The sequence below is a fragment of the Molossus molossus genome, unplaced genomic scaffold (assembly GCF_014108415.1).
Source record: "Molossus molossus isolate mMolMol1 unplaced genomic scaffold, mMolMol1.p scaffold_m16_p_4, whole genome shotgun sequence".
Taxonomy (NCBI): domain Eukaryota; kingdom Metazoa; phylum Chordata; class Mammalia; order Chiroptera; family Molossidae; genus Molossus; species Molossus molossus.
In genome coordinates this window covers 2,601,328-2,613,433 of record NW_023425377.1, presented here as the reverse complement: position 1 = coordinate 2,613,433, position 12,106 = coordinate 2,601,328, and positions in this window count along the sequence as shown.

Below are 12,106 nucleotides of genomic sequence, written 5' to 3'. Positions count from 1 at the left end.
CATGACGACGGGCATGCCTGCACAGTGCCATGTGGACTTGTCCATCCTACGCTTTTATTTCAAGCTCTTTGCAATCTTTACTTTAAAAGTCTACATTGAGTGGATATGCCACAATTTATTTAACCATTCTTCCAGTACAGGAGATCTATCTCTCTATTTATCTACCTATGAGGAGACTTTTGGGGCCTACACTTCCCCCCAGATTCCGTGCATTTTCTGGAGGCCACATTAAGAAGTTAGGCGAGACCTGCTTTCTGCCGTCTGTGCCGCTGTCGTGGCTGCCGTCACTGGGTGGGTCACTCCCTACAGCTGGCCCCTGTCCCCTGCCAAAGAGCTGGTCTACTCGGAAGAGTCAGAATAGAGAAGCCAGCACGGGGCGTGAGCTGTGCAGTGGGAGTGGGGTGCCTGCCCCACAGGTGCCCTGTCAGCCGGGCCGATGGGGGAGGGGAGGTGTGGGCCTCTGTGATGACGGGACCTCACCCATCTGGGGCTGCCCCTCTTGTGGGACGTGAGAGGCTGTGCTCGCTGGAGCCGGGAGGTTCATAGTGGGAAAGGGCTAAGTCCCTAAACGGCTGCTGGCGGAGACGGCCTTGGCAGGAGAGTGCACACCGCGGGAATGGCAGAGGCTGCTCAGCGGGACTCAGTTTGGGGAGCTGGTCTCCACGCCAGGTGCGCTTGTCTGAGGCCACCCCTCCTTCTCGGCAGCAGGCGGTGCACTCCCAGCTCGAGCACGTGTGTGCATGCCGCAGTCTCATGTATTTCTCCCGCAAGACCAGCAAGACTGTTTCCATGTTACATGGGAAACTGAGGCTGCGCAGAGAGGCTAGGTGACGTGTCCAAAGTCGTCTGGAGGTGCAGGGCAGGGTCCGGGATCCAGGCCCCGGGTATCACATCCTTCCTCCTTCCGTGGCCCTGGCTGCCCTGCTCCCCGGCAGCTGAGCTCTGGGGCAGAGTGATGGCATCTGCGTAGGGTCCTCCCCGAGTCCTGGTGCTCCTGATGTCAGCGTCCCCGTATCTCGGCGGCGGAATCCCTGAACTCAGTCAGTTTTGCCTGAGACTCGAGAGGTCTGAGGGGAAAATACGTGTTCTCTCTGCGGCCTTTGGGTAGGCCGCCCCAGGGAACTGGCAAGGGCTTGTACCCTCACCCGGGGAAGGACGCTTGTGCCCAAAGCCTCCCGCGGGGCCGGCAGCCCTGAGTCCTGGGCTGGTTTGTCGTGGGGGCTGACTGACCAGGGAGAAGAGATAAAGGGGTATTTAAATACCTTAACAAGGCGATATTTTTCTTTTTTTATCCTTTTCTTTTTTGAGGACATTTTTTCGTTTTTGGTTCAGATAGAGTGGGAGGGAGAGAGAGGAACAGAGAGAGAGAGAAACATCGATGTGAAGGGACACATCGAATGGCTGCCACCCACACGACCCCAACCAGGGCCGGGGACAAACTGCAACCAAGGCACATGCCCTTAGCAGGAACCTAACCTGGGTCTCTCTGGACCGCAGGCCGATGCACTAACCGCTGAGCCAAACCGGCCAGGGCACCAAGGCGATATTTTTCAAAAGGGTTATGGATCTGAATGTAGAGAAGTGGCTGTTTTTGTCCACGGGATACGTTGGGGTGAGGATCTGGGACCCACAGGGCCAGGCACAGCTGTGACTGACGACCTGGGGTCTGCATGGGCTCTCTGCCCAGGTGTCCTCAGCTTGCCAAGCCTGGCTTCGTGGTGGGCTTGTACCCTCGCTGTGGGCGAGGAGGGGAGGGGCCCTGTCCCAGCTGCAGCCCAGCAGCCACCTGGAGAGGGTCACCTGTGCGTCAGGGGATCTGCCTGTCCCTCACGCAGGCCCGGGCTCCAGGTCACAAGTCAGCTGACCTCTGATTATCCCCGGATGCCAGTGTTTTCCAGACCTTTCTGATGAATACCCATCACGGTACACTGTGATTCCAGTTTCTATAGCCATCGTGAGTAGGGCCTGCCGTGCGTGGCCCGGTGAGGGTCGCTCCGCCCTGTCTGCCTGACCCAGCCCCTCGTCAGCCCCCACACTGCTCTGATGACCTCAGTGGGTCTGAGCCCTCCGTCCGGTGACCACTCTCGCCACCCTCCCTGGAAAGCCATGGGCATTGTCCTAGGTGCTCACCGCCTGCTGATTGGAGGGGCCTCCTTCGGAGCCTGGGTACCCACAAGCCATAGGGGACAGTTAAGGGGAAAGGAATTCAAAGCTCCTGAGGATCTGGGAGCTCAGGACCTCGACCCCGCCGACAGGAATACCAGACCAGAGTTTGGGGCCCCTTGTGCTGGTGATGGCCCCGTGCTCCGGGGGCCTCGGGCTGGATGGTCATACTGGATGCCGTGGTGGGCAGCACACGAAGGCCTTCCTGGGGGACCCAGGGCGCTCTGACTGTCTTTCCGACTCACTGTTATACACCTGTCCTGTCCACAGTGCTTGGCATCGGTGGCAGGCGTTTTCAAATGTGTCCTGCTGCCATCGACCTGTGTTTGTGGAATTGCTATTTTGTATCATTAACACAGCCTTTGACGAACATTTCTGTGAAGAGTAATCCTGCCAGGAAATGGTACTGTCTCCAGCGGAGGAGAAAGAACTTCAATAAATAAAAATTCAAGATGCCTCGCTCTGGCCCAGTTGTCTTTTTAAAAATAACGGTTGTCGATTTTTTCCCCGTAAACGCCGTCTCTGCTCATCGCCGGAAACGTGGGACGCTTGGAGAAGCACAGGTAAACGGAAAACGCCGCGACAGCATCCTTGCCGTGTGACAGCTTATCCGGAAGAGCGGTGGCGTCCAGCGGCCGTGCTCACCCATGTCGCCCTGGCGCCTGGCAGCCGGCGTTCGGGGCGATGCAGAGCCAGAGGCTGGAGGACAGGAAGGCCTGTCCACCCACGTGTCTGGTGGCTGATGCTGGCAGCTGGCTAGGATCCTGTTTTAAAGGTAGCTTTGGCCCTGGCCGGGTAGCTCCGTGGGTTAAAGCGTCGCCCTGATACACCAAGGCTGTGAGTTCAATCCCCGGTCAGGGCACATACAAGAATCCACCAACGGCTGCATAAACAAGTGGAACAACCCCTGGCCGGTTTGGCTCAGCGGTTGGAGCGTCGGCCTGCGGACCAGAGAGTCCCGGGTTCGGTTCCCGCTAGAGGCACGTACCAAAAAACAAAAACTAAAACAAACAAACAAAAAAACAAGTGGAACAACAAATTGATGTTTCTCTCTCCCCCTAAAATCAATAAATAAGAATAAAAAAAGTAAAACGTAGGTTTTATTATTTATTTGGGTGTGGTGGGGCCAACAGGTCAGGACAGATGACTGCCACGGGAAAGACAGTTTATTCCCCCCAGTTCCCCAGGGGAAGGGGCACAGGACACCACGCAGGGCCACTCGGAAGCAGCAGGGCGGGTCAGGAGGCAGCGGGGCCAGGGGAACGGGGATGAGTCTTTACTGTGGTTTCTGCGGGAAGGAACAGGTGAGACAGGGTGAGCAGGCACAGGACTGGCTGGTTTGGACAATCTCAAGGTCTCTAGGGAACAGGAGCTGTTCCTAGTTTTTTTTTATCCTCACCCGAGGACATTTTTCCATTTTTTGTTCAGATAGAGTGGGAGGGAGAGAGAGGAAGAGACAGAGAGAGAAATATCGACGTGAAAAGGACACATCGAGTGGCTGCCACCCACACGACCAACCAGGGCCGGGGACAAACTGCAACTGAGGTACATGCCCTTAGCGGGAACCGAACCCGGGTCTCTCTGGACCTCAGGCAACACTCTAACCACTGAGCCAAACCGGCCAGGGCTGTTCCTACTTTTCTGGTACTTGGTCCTGGGGTGATGAGGGCAGGGGAACAGTAGCTTAGAGAATAAGAGCTCAATAGGGAGGTGCGGAGGGATGGTCTCCTAGTCCTAAGAGCACTAGAATTTCCAGAGATTTTACCACACAAATAGTCTATTGACCACAAGGTAGATGATTTCATAACTTTCACCCAGCCAAAAAATTTTGACAGTTAAGTGAATGTAGTTCAAAGTTCTTTAAAACAGGTCAAACACTCAGGAGTGAAGTATTTGACAGGATCTATTTTTATTTATTTTTTAATCCTCACCTGAAGATATTTTTCTATTTATCTTCAGATAGAGTGGGAGGGAGAGAAAGGGAGAGAGAGAGAGAAACATCGATGTGAGAGGGAAACATCGACTGGTTGCCTCCCGCACGACCCCGACCAGGGCCGGGGACAAACTGCAACTGTGGTATGTGCCCTTGACCGGAATCGAAGCCTCTACTCATTGGTCTACTGGCCGATGCTCTAACCACTGAGCCAAACCAGCCAGGGCAACATGATCTATTTTAATGGTATAGAAACCTCTGTTGATTAGTTTGTGTCAACTGATCACGGCCACTACCCCGGTTGCATTCCCTAGCGACGTGCCAAGGACGCCCATCAGTCCTTCCCAGTGAAGTGTCTCACCTGAGCCCCACATCCCTAGAGCACACTGCCTTCCCGCTGTCTACAGCAGGACACACACACGGACTTCACACTGAACCATATCAATGTCACCCCTCTGCCACCCTGCTGGTCTGACTCCGGTACCCACCCGTGCCCGGTGCCCACAGGTACTGCGTTGTTAACTGAAGCTGCGCAGTAGGCCGTATGAAAAGAAAAATAACGATTGCTGTTTTTGGCTGGCGATTGCACACGGAATGACCAGACCCAGAGCCCTGCTATTTATAGGTTGTGGTGCTGAGTTCTCCCAGGATGGGATCTGAGGGCGAAATCCCTTGTTTTGCCGGCCGTCTTCACGGATGCGGATGTTCTGGTTTCCGAAAGAAAGGCTGGGGTCTAGGCTGTCCCTGTGCCTGCTGCCACCTGCCTTTCCTCTCTTCTGGTCCCCAAAGCTGGCCTCTGCTGCTGGCTCTGCCACCCCTGGGAACATGCACTCTGACCCCAACCAGATGCTTTTCCTTTGGGCTCCTTTGGGCCTTTCCCTGAAAGAGTGTCAGGACTCTGCTGCCCTCTGGTGGCCACCGAGGGCAGCTCACACTTCATTTCTGTCCATTGAATTTTCAGAGAGATTCAATCCTGGAGGTCAAAAACGGGTTTTGCTCACGAATCTGTTCATTTCTTTGTTTACTCACTTAACAAATATTTACTGAGCACCTACTCAGCGCTAAGTGTAGCAATGAAGACAGATGAGACGCCTGCCTTTATGAACGCAAATCCTAGCGTGTGTCATATACACAGACAGTAATAAAGTCCTATAATTAAACAAAAGAGGTAATGAGCCCTGGTTGGTTTGGCTCGGCGGTTAGAGCGTCAGCCCGAGTACCAAAGAGTCCCAGGTTCAATTCTGGTCAAGGACACGTACCTCGGTTGTGGTTCGGTCCCTGGCCCTGGTCGAGGTTGTGCAGGAGGCAACCAATTGATGTGTCCCTTTCACGTCGATGTTTTTTTCTCTCTCTCCCTCCTTTCCTTCCTCCCACTCTATCCAAAGATAAATGGAAAAACATCCTCTGGTGAAGATAAAAAAAAAAAAAGGGTAATGAGACAGAGAATGCCCATCCAGACGACAGTCAGGGGATGGTGGCGGAGCTGAGTTAACGAGGGGACGTGCCAGGGCACACTCACACCAGGAAGAGCGTTTCAGGGAGAGGAGGCAGCAGGGGAAGTGTTTCGGAGGAGGCGATGGGCTTGGTGTTTGAAAACAGGAGGCCGGGCTGGAGCGTATGGCAGAGGCAGGAGCAGGTGGGGTGGGGCTTTGTAAGCCCTACTTTATTCTAAGTGACACTGTCGAGGGTTACAGGTGAGAACTGACAGCATCTCATTTGTATTTAAGGAATGTAGTTTGATATAACGTGGACTTGGTCCAGTAAAACAGATGAGAGATAAAAGGCTGTGGCAGCCCGGAGAAGGGGCATGGAGCCAAGTCTGGGCTTTGGGAAGACCTTCCTGGGCAGGGTGTATTAGTTATCTATTGCTACACAACAAACCGCCCCCAAACGGAGTGGCCACATCGACAATGAGCATTTATGCTCTCCCACAGTGTCTGAGGGCGAGGAATTAGGGGGCAGCTTTGCTGGATGGTTCTGGCACAGGGTCTCTCGCTAGACACGGTCAGGATGGTGGTCAGGGCTCCATTCACATGAAATCACCTGGGGCTGGAGGACCTGCATCCAAGAGGGCTCGTGCACATGGACTGTGAGTTGGTGCTGGCTGTTGGCAGGAGGTCTTAGTTTCTCTCTAGGGCAGGGGCTTCCCCGAGAAGGAATGATCCAAGAGAGAGCAAGGGCAGAAGCCACATCTTTTATAATTTAGGTCCAGAAGTCACACTGCCATTTTGACAACATTTTATTGGTCACACAGGCCAGCCCTATTTAAAAAGGCAAGGGACTCCACAGACTCTTGAAAACTAGAAGGTGTGAATCACCGAGACCTTCTTGGAGGTTGGCTACCGTATAAGTAATAATCTCAGTCTTAAAGGGTGAGCAGAAATTGGCCAGGTGATAAAGTTAGTGTGATGGGTTGAGCTATGTCCCCCTAAAATTCATAGTATGTTGGAGTCCTAACCCCCAATACCTCAGAGTGTGACTGTATTTGGAGATAGGCTTTTAAAGAGAGGAATAAGTTAAACTGAGGTCATTAGGTTGGGTCCTAACCCAATATGATTGGTGTCCTTATAAGGAGACAAGATTAGGACACAGAGGGACGACCATGTGAGGACGCAGGGAGAAGATAGCTGTCTGTAGCCAAGGAGCAAGGCCTCAGGAGAGACCCGCCCTGCTGGCCCCTCCATCTTGAACTTCCAGCCTCCAGGACTATGAAGCAATCAAGTTCCGTTGTTTAAGCCACCTGGTCTGTGGCATTTCGTTATGGCAGCCTGAGCAGACTAATATGGTTGGGAAAGGAGTTTCAAGGCTGAGGGAATGACCAGAGCAAAGATGCAGAGGTGTGAAACAGTGGGATCATGGCACACAGGTGGCATGACTAGATCCTAAAGGTGGGGGAGCAAATGTTTTCTGTAAAGGGCCAGATAACACATATTTTAAGCTGTTTGGTTTGTCTGTTGCATGAAAACAGTTATAGACAACATGCAAACAAATGGACATAGCTCTGCTCCAGTAAAACTTTATTTATAAAAAGAGCAGCTCAGGTTTGGCCCACGGGCCATAGTTTACCAACCCCTGTTGAAGAGAAGTGTGGGGAGGGATGGCTGGTGGGCCCAGATCACGGTGAGAAATTCCTTACGAGGAAAACACAGGCCTAAACCCAGGCTCTCCTTCTGGCCCAGATAATTGCCTCTTCAGGGTCTGGGTGAGGGGAGATTGTGTATGGATATGGGGAGCCTTGTAAAAGTTCCTGTGAGTATGTGGGGAGTCCTATAAAGGGGATTATTTAATCATACAGTCCCAAGCTCAATTCTTGACTCTGTCTCTAGCTGTCTGACCTCTCGGAGCCTCCATTTACTCATCTGTAAAGTGGGAGTAACAATATTTGTCTCACAAGGGTTAATGTAAGCTGTAAATGAGATGATCTAGGTAAAGCCCCTAGCATAGGGTCTGGCATACAGTAGGTGATCAATACATGTCTGTTCCCTCTCCCCATTTCCCCTTAGCAAGTATGGGGTTCATACTGCAACAGCTGCCAACCCAAAGGTTCACTTCCAGGGTCAGAATTCTGCATCTTTGTATCTGAGGCCAGGTGATGGCCCCAGGCCTAGACCCTGAGCATCGTGGTACACAGGGGCCTGTCTGTGAGAAGCCTTTCTCCAAGGCGAAACCCCAGCCGGAGGGCTGGTGCCAAAGTGAGCTCTAAGGGCACGAATTTCTTTTAAAACACGGTCACCCAAGGAGGGTGGTTGAGCCAGAGCCCTGGAGCTGACCTGGCCCGGTTGTGCATCGTTTTGAGCCGAAGAGTGCCATGATCTGATTTGTCATTTAAAACTCTGGCTGCTGGGTGAGGGACAGATTGTAGGGGAGACAACCAGCTACTCTCTTCCCCTTTCCGTGTCTTGGATGTTCATTTATCAGGCCACCGCTTCTGGTAAGTGCTTGCCTTAGCCTGCTCCCTTCTTTATCGGACCCCGTCCACTGTGGGACTAACGGGCGGGGACAAACACAGTCCACTTATCCCCTAGAGCCTGAGGATTGCACTTGGCACCCGAATTTAGCCCTGACCCCGCCCCCCGGGCCGAGGCCCCGCCCCTTGACCTGTAGAAGGGGGTGTACGGCAAAGCCCCACCTCTCTGAAAACAGCCCTGCCCCCGTCCTGGAGACCCCGACCCTGCCTTCGAGGCCACGCCCACACGGTTAATTGGCCGTCAAGTGGCGCCGGCGTCCAGCCCAACCTGCCACCGGCTCCACCCTTCCCCTTGAGGCCCCGCCCCCTCGAGGTTTAGGCCCTGTCCAATGGGTGACCTGCAGGAGGAGCCAGCCCTGGTCTTCTCGCAGCTGGCCCCGCCCCTCGAGGCCCCGCCCCGGGGCCCACCCCCTCGAGGCCCCGCCCCGTCCGTTGATCGCCGGCAGGAGGCGCAGCGGGCAGGTCGCGCTCGGGGCTCAGGCTAACAGCGGGTGTTGGAGCCACGCGGGAACGTGGAGGTGGCGGCAGCGGCGGGCAGGGCTGGAGGTGAGTGCGGGGTGCGCGAGGAGAGGCAGAGGGCACGGGGCGCTCTGCGGCGGCCGGGGCTTCGTGGGGCAGAGGCCGAGCGGGGAGGCCGCTGGACGCGCGCTCGGGCAGCAGGGCCCTCACGGGGCATCTCCCGGGCCTCCCAGGCAGGGCTTGTCTTGTTGCCATGGAAACCGGCTGGCTCTCGGGGCCCATTGCGGCCTTGGGGGTCGGGACCTGCGGGCTGGCCACTCGGGCGAGGGCGGTCCTGCCTTCCGGTCCCAGGGGGTCGGCTGCGGCCGCTGCCCCCTGCGGCCCCTGGACCTCGGCCCTCCAACCCAGAGGACCCCCGGGCCTTAGGGGAGTTCGGCAGCCGGTGCCTCGGGGGAGCAGGGCGCAGGGGTCCACACCCTCCCTCCAAGGTCTGCGTGACATCCCCCCACCCCGCCCGTCCTGGTTTTCCTGTTCACACGGCAGCACGTTTCCCACTCGTGGGCCGGCCGAAAGCACTGTCTCCGGATATTTCTGTACGGTTTCCACCCCTCGACAAATACTGCATCTGAGAAAACAGATGCCGAGCTGGAGCTCCGGGGCCCCACCGAAGGAACCGTCTTATTTCCCTTCGGAGCCGCTTGGCGGGCGGGCAGAGCTGCAGACCCGCAGGCTCAGGCCCCAGCCCTCTGTCAAGTGTTTGGTTAATCTGAATGGCCGAAAAGAATTTTCCAAGTCCCCGGTGATTACAGGTGTCACCGGTTAGCACGGGCTACCTCTTGTGCATTCCACCGAGGAACCAGCCCTTAATCCCACCGGGGGGAAAAAGTCAGTCCCCTCTCAAGAGGCCAGCCTGTCAGAATTAAATCTGATTAAAATATTTTGTATTTAAAAGCATCGCTCTGGCTGGAGCTGTCGAGACAGGATTTATGGACAGTGGGGGATAAAGCAGAGCCAGCAAACCTACCCTCTTCCTGTCCCATCCTGGTGGAAAGTCTAATGGATTCCACATTGCGGAGCTGGACGGGCCATGTCCTCCACCCATTTCGTCAGCCTTGCACTGACCTCGCTCCCTGCACCCGCTGCTGTGACTCGAGCTTGTTTTCATCAGAACTTGGACTCTTCCCTGAGAAGGAGACAAAAACATTCTCTCAGTGAAGCAATGGCCAGTGTCCTCCACGCCCGGGCCCGAGTTCCCCCAAGTATTAGTGTGAAAGACGAGAGAACCGAGCAGAAAAAGGAAAAGGCAGGTCGTCCCTCCCCGAACCCGATCTGGTTACTCGGGCGTGCCCCACTCCGTAGGATATTCCTGCGCTCTTGTCTTTCCTCAAAATGAGTCCATCCCATTGGGACAGACAGGCCTCACTCTCTGCATTCAGTGACTGGGAAGGAAGGTGACAAGTGAACAAGTAAGTGACTGTCCATGGTTACTCTCTGAAAATGGCCACAGAGAGAATCACCACGACGGAATAATGCTTCCTGATACAACAGGTCAGGTCCGTGTTTACTGGGACTTCTTGGGGCTTAAGGAATTACCGAAGAGGTACGAACCACGTTGTCCCCGACGGTTTCTGCCCCGTTTCCTGACACGGCTGACTGTGCCTCAGAGCCCGGCACTGGGCACTGCTGAAGAGGAGGGAGGGCGCTCCCTCCCAAGGCCCTGGCAGTGGACTGGCAGCGGGGTGTCTGTAATTGGTTTCTTTTTTATTAAAGCAGAACTGTATTAGCTTCAGACGTTACAGCACCAAGATCTACCCCGGCGCAAAATAGCAGCTCCCGTCCCCATTGCGTCGGGGGCTCTGAAGCTCCTGTGTTTACTTCACGGCTCTTCTGTGACACGAGACCCTTCTGCTCACACGGTTTCCGCAGTTTTCATGACCATATTTAAATTTACATTCAGACACCATCTCGAAAGACAGAGGCTTCTGAGCCACAAGCTTGCCACTTGGGTCTGGGTTGTGACCCTGGGGCTCTGCTTGAAGGAGGAGGCCCGGGAAGGGGAGTGCTCGTGGGGGGCAGGTCCTCAGCGAGGCGTCCGGGAGGCGCGTGCTGGGCGTGGGGCGGGCTCGTGCCTCTCAGGAGGCAGTTGGAGCTGAGAGGCGGTGTGCACAGCCCTGCACCCGGCACACGCGAAACGCCCTGCGGGACACGAAGTCGAGGCCTTTGACAGCGCCGGTGGAGGCCATTGCCGGCGTGGGGCTCCCCAGGATTTGACAGGGGACTCGTCACACATTCCTCAGGGGAGGAGAAAGCAAGCCTTCGACACACTTAGCCCCATTACAGCCTCACTCACTGGAGGCCAGAGACAGTCTCGTGTTCTCCCGCTGAGGATGCTGCTCTCTCAGCCGAGTCTTCAGAAAGCCGGTTCGCAGTGAGAGCAGCAGGCTGTTGGAACGGGGGAGCATCCCCCCACCCCGAAGCCCTTCCCACTGCCCGTGGAGCCATGAGTGAGTGGGCACAGGGTGTGGACTTCAGCCGAGTTTAGTGCTGACATCGGTCACAGTGGTAGGTGTTTCCAGAGGCTTCAGGAAAATGAGCTTTTCCTCTCTGGTCTACCTGTTCTCGTCTCCGGTGAGGACAGGGAGGCAGAAGCGGTGCCTCGGGCAGGCGGTGTGTACGGTCTGCGGCCTCCGACCTGGTGTAGAGCTCTCCTGTCTATGCCGCAGAGAGGGCGCCCTCACCAGGCCTCCTGCTCCGGCGGCTCGGGGAGCCCATACACTGAAAACCTCCGCAGCTGAGGCCCTCGGAGCACTGAGTGCACTAGCATGATGATCGCACGACACCCCAAAGCTTCCGGGAGCTGTGTCCCGATTTCCCCACCAAGACAGCATCTGCGGCCTGGACAGGGCCCGAATGCCCGACTGGACGTGGTGGGTGGAACACACACATTCCAGTCATGCCTCCCCCGCTTCTGGCGGAGCCCTTTTGTGTCCACTGCGGTCGTATGGACATTGTAGTGCTGCCGTCCCAGGGACGTGGCCCTCCAAGCCAGGACCGGTCATCGCCTGCTGTCCTAGTCCCCCTCATGTCTGCGATGCGCCTGTCACAGGCTGCGGTGCAGAGAGCGTGGGTTTAGGGAGAGCGGGCATTCCGCACTCTGCACTGTTTACCACTTCTCCTTGAGTGTGATGTGCTGGGCGCGGGCTGCCCGCATGTGCAGGCCACGGCCACGATATTCCTGGCTGCCTCCGCAGAGTGCGTGAGCCCAGTGCGTGCCAGATGTTGGAACCACACTGCAGAGCGTGTCTTCCTTTTGGAGACGGCATTGTGCTTCCTGGTCGTGGCTTTCCCTGAAGGGCACTTCAGCCCATCCACACTTGCGTTATCCCTTGGGGTGGTTGGGGACTTGGCTGAGGGTGACATGTCTCCTGCTGTGTTGGGGTAGTGGGCCTGGATGGTTGGTAAGTCTGTTACAATTCACATGAGCCTTGTTTGGTTCTGCCGCTGCTGCCGGTCGGTGCTGACCCACTGTGTCTTCTCCCAGGACACGCCGTTTCCCCACCGCTGGCTGAGCCCGAAGTCCTCAC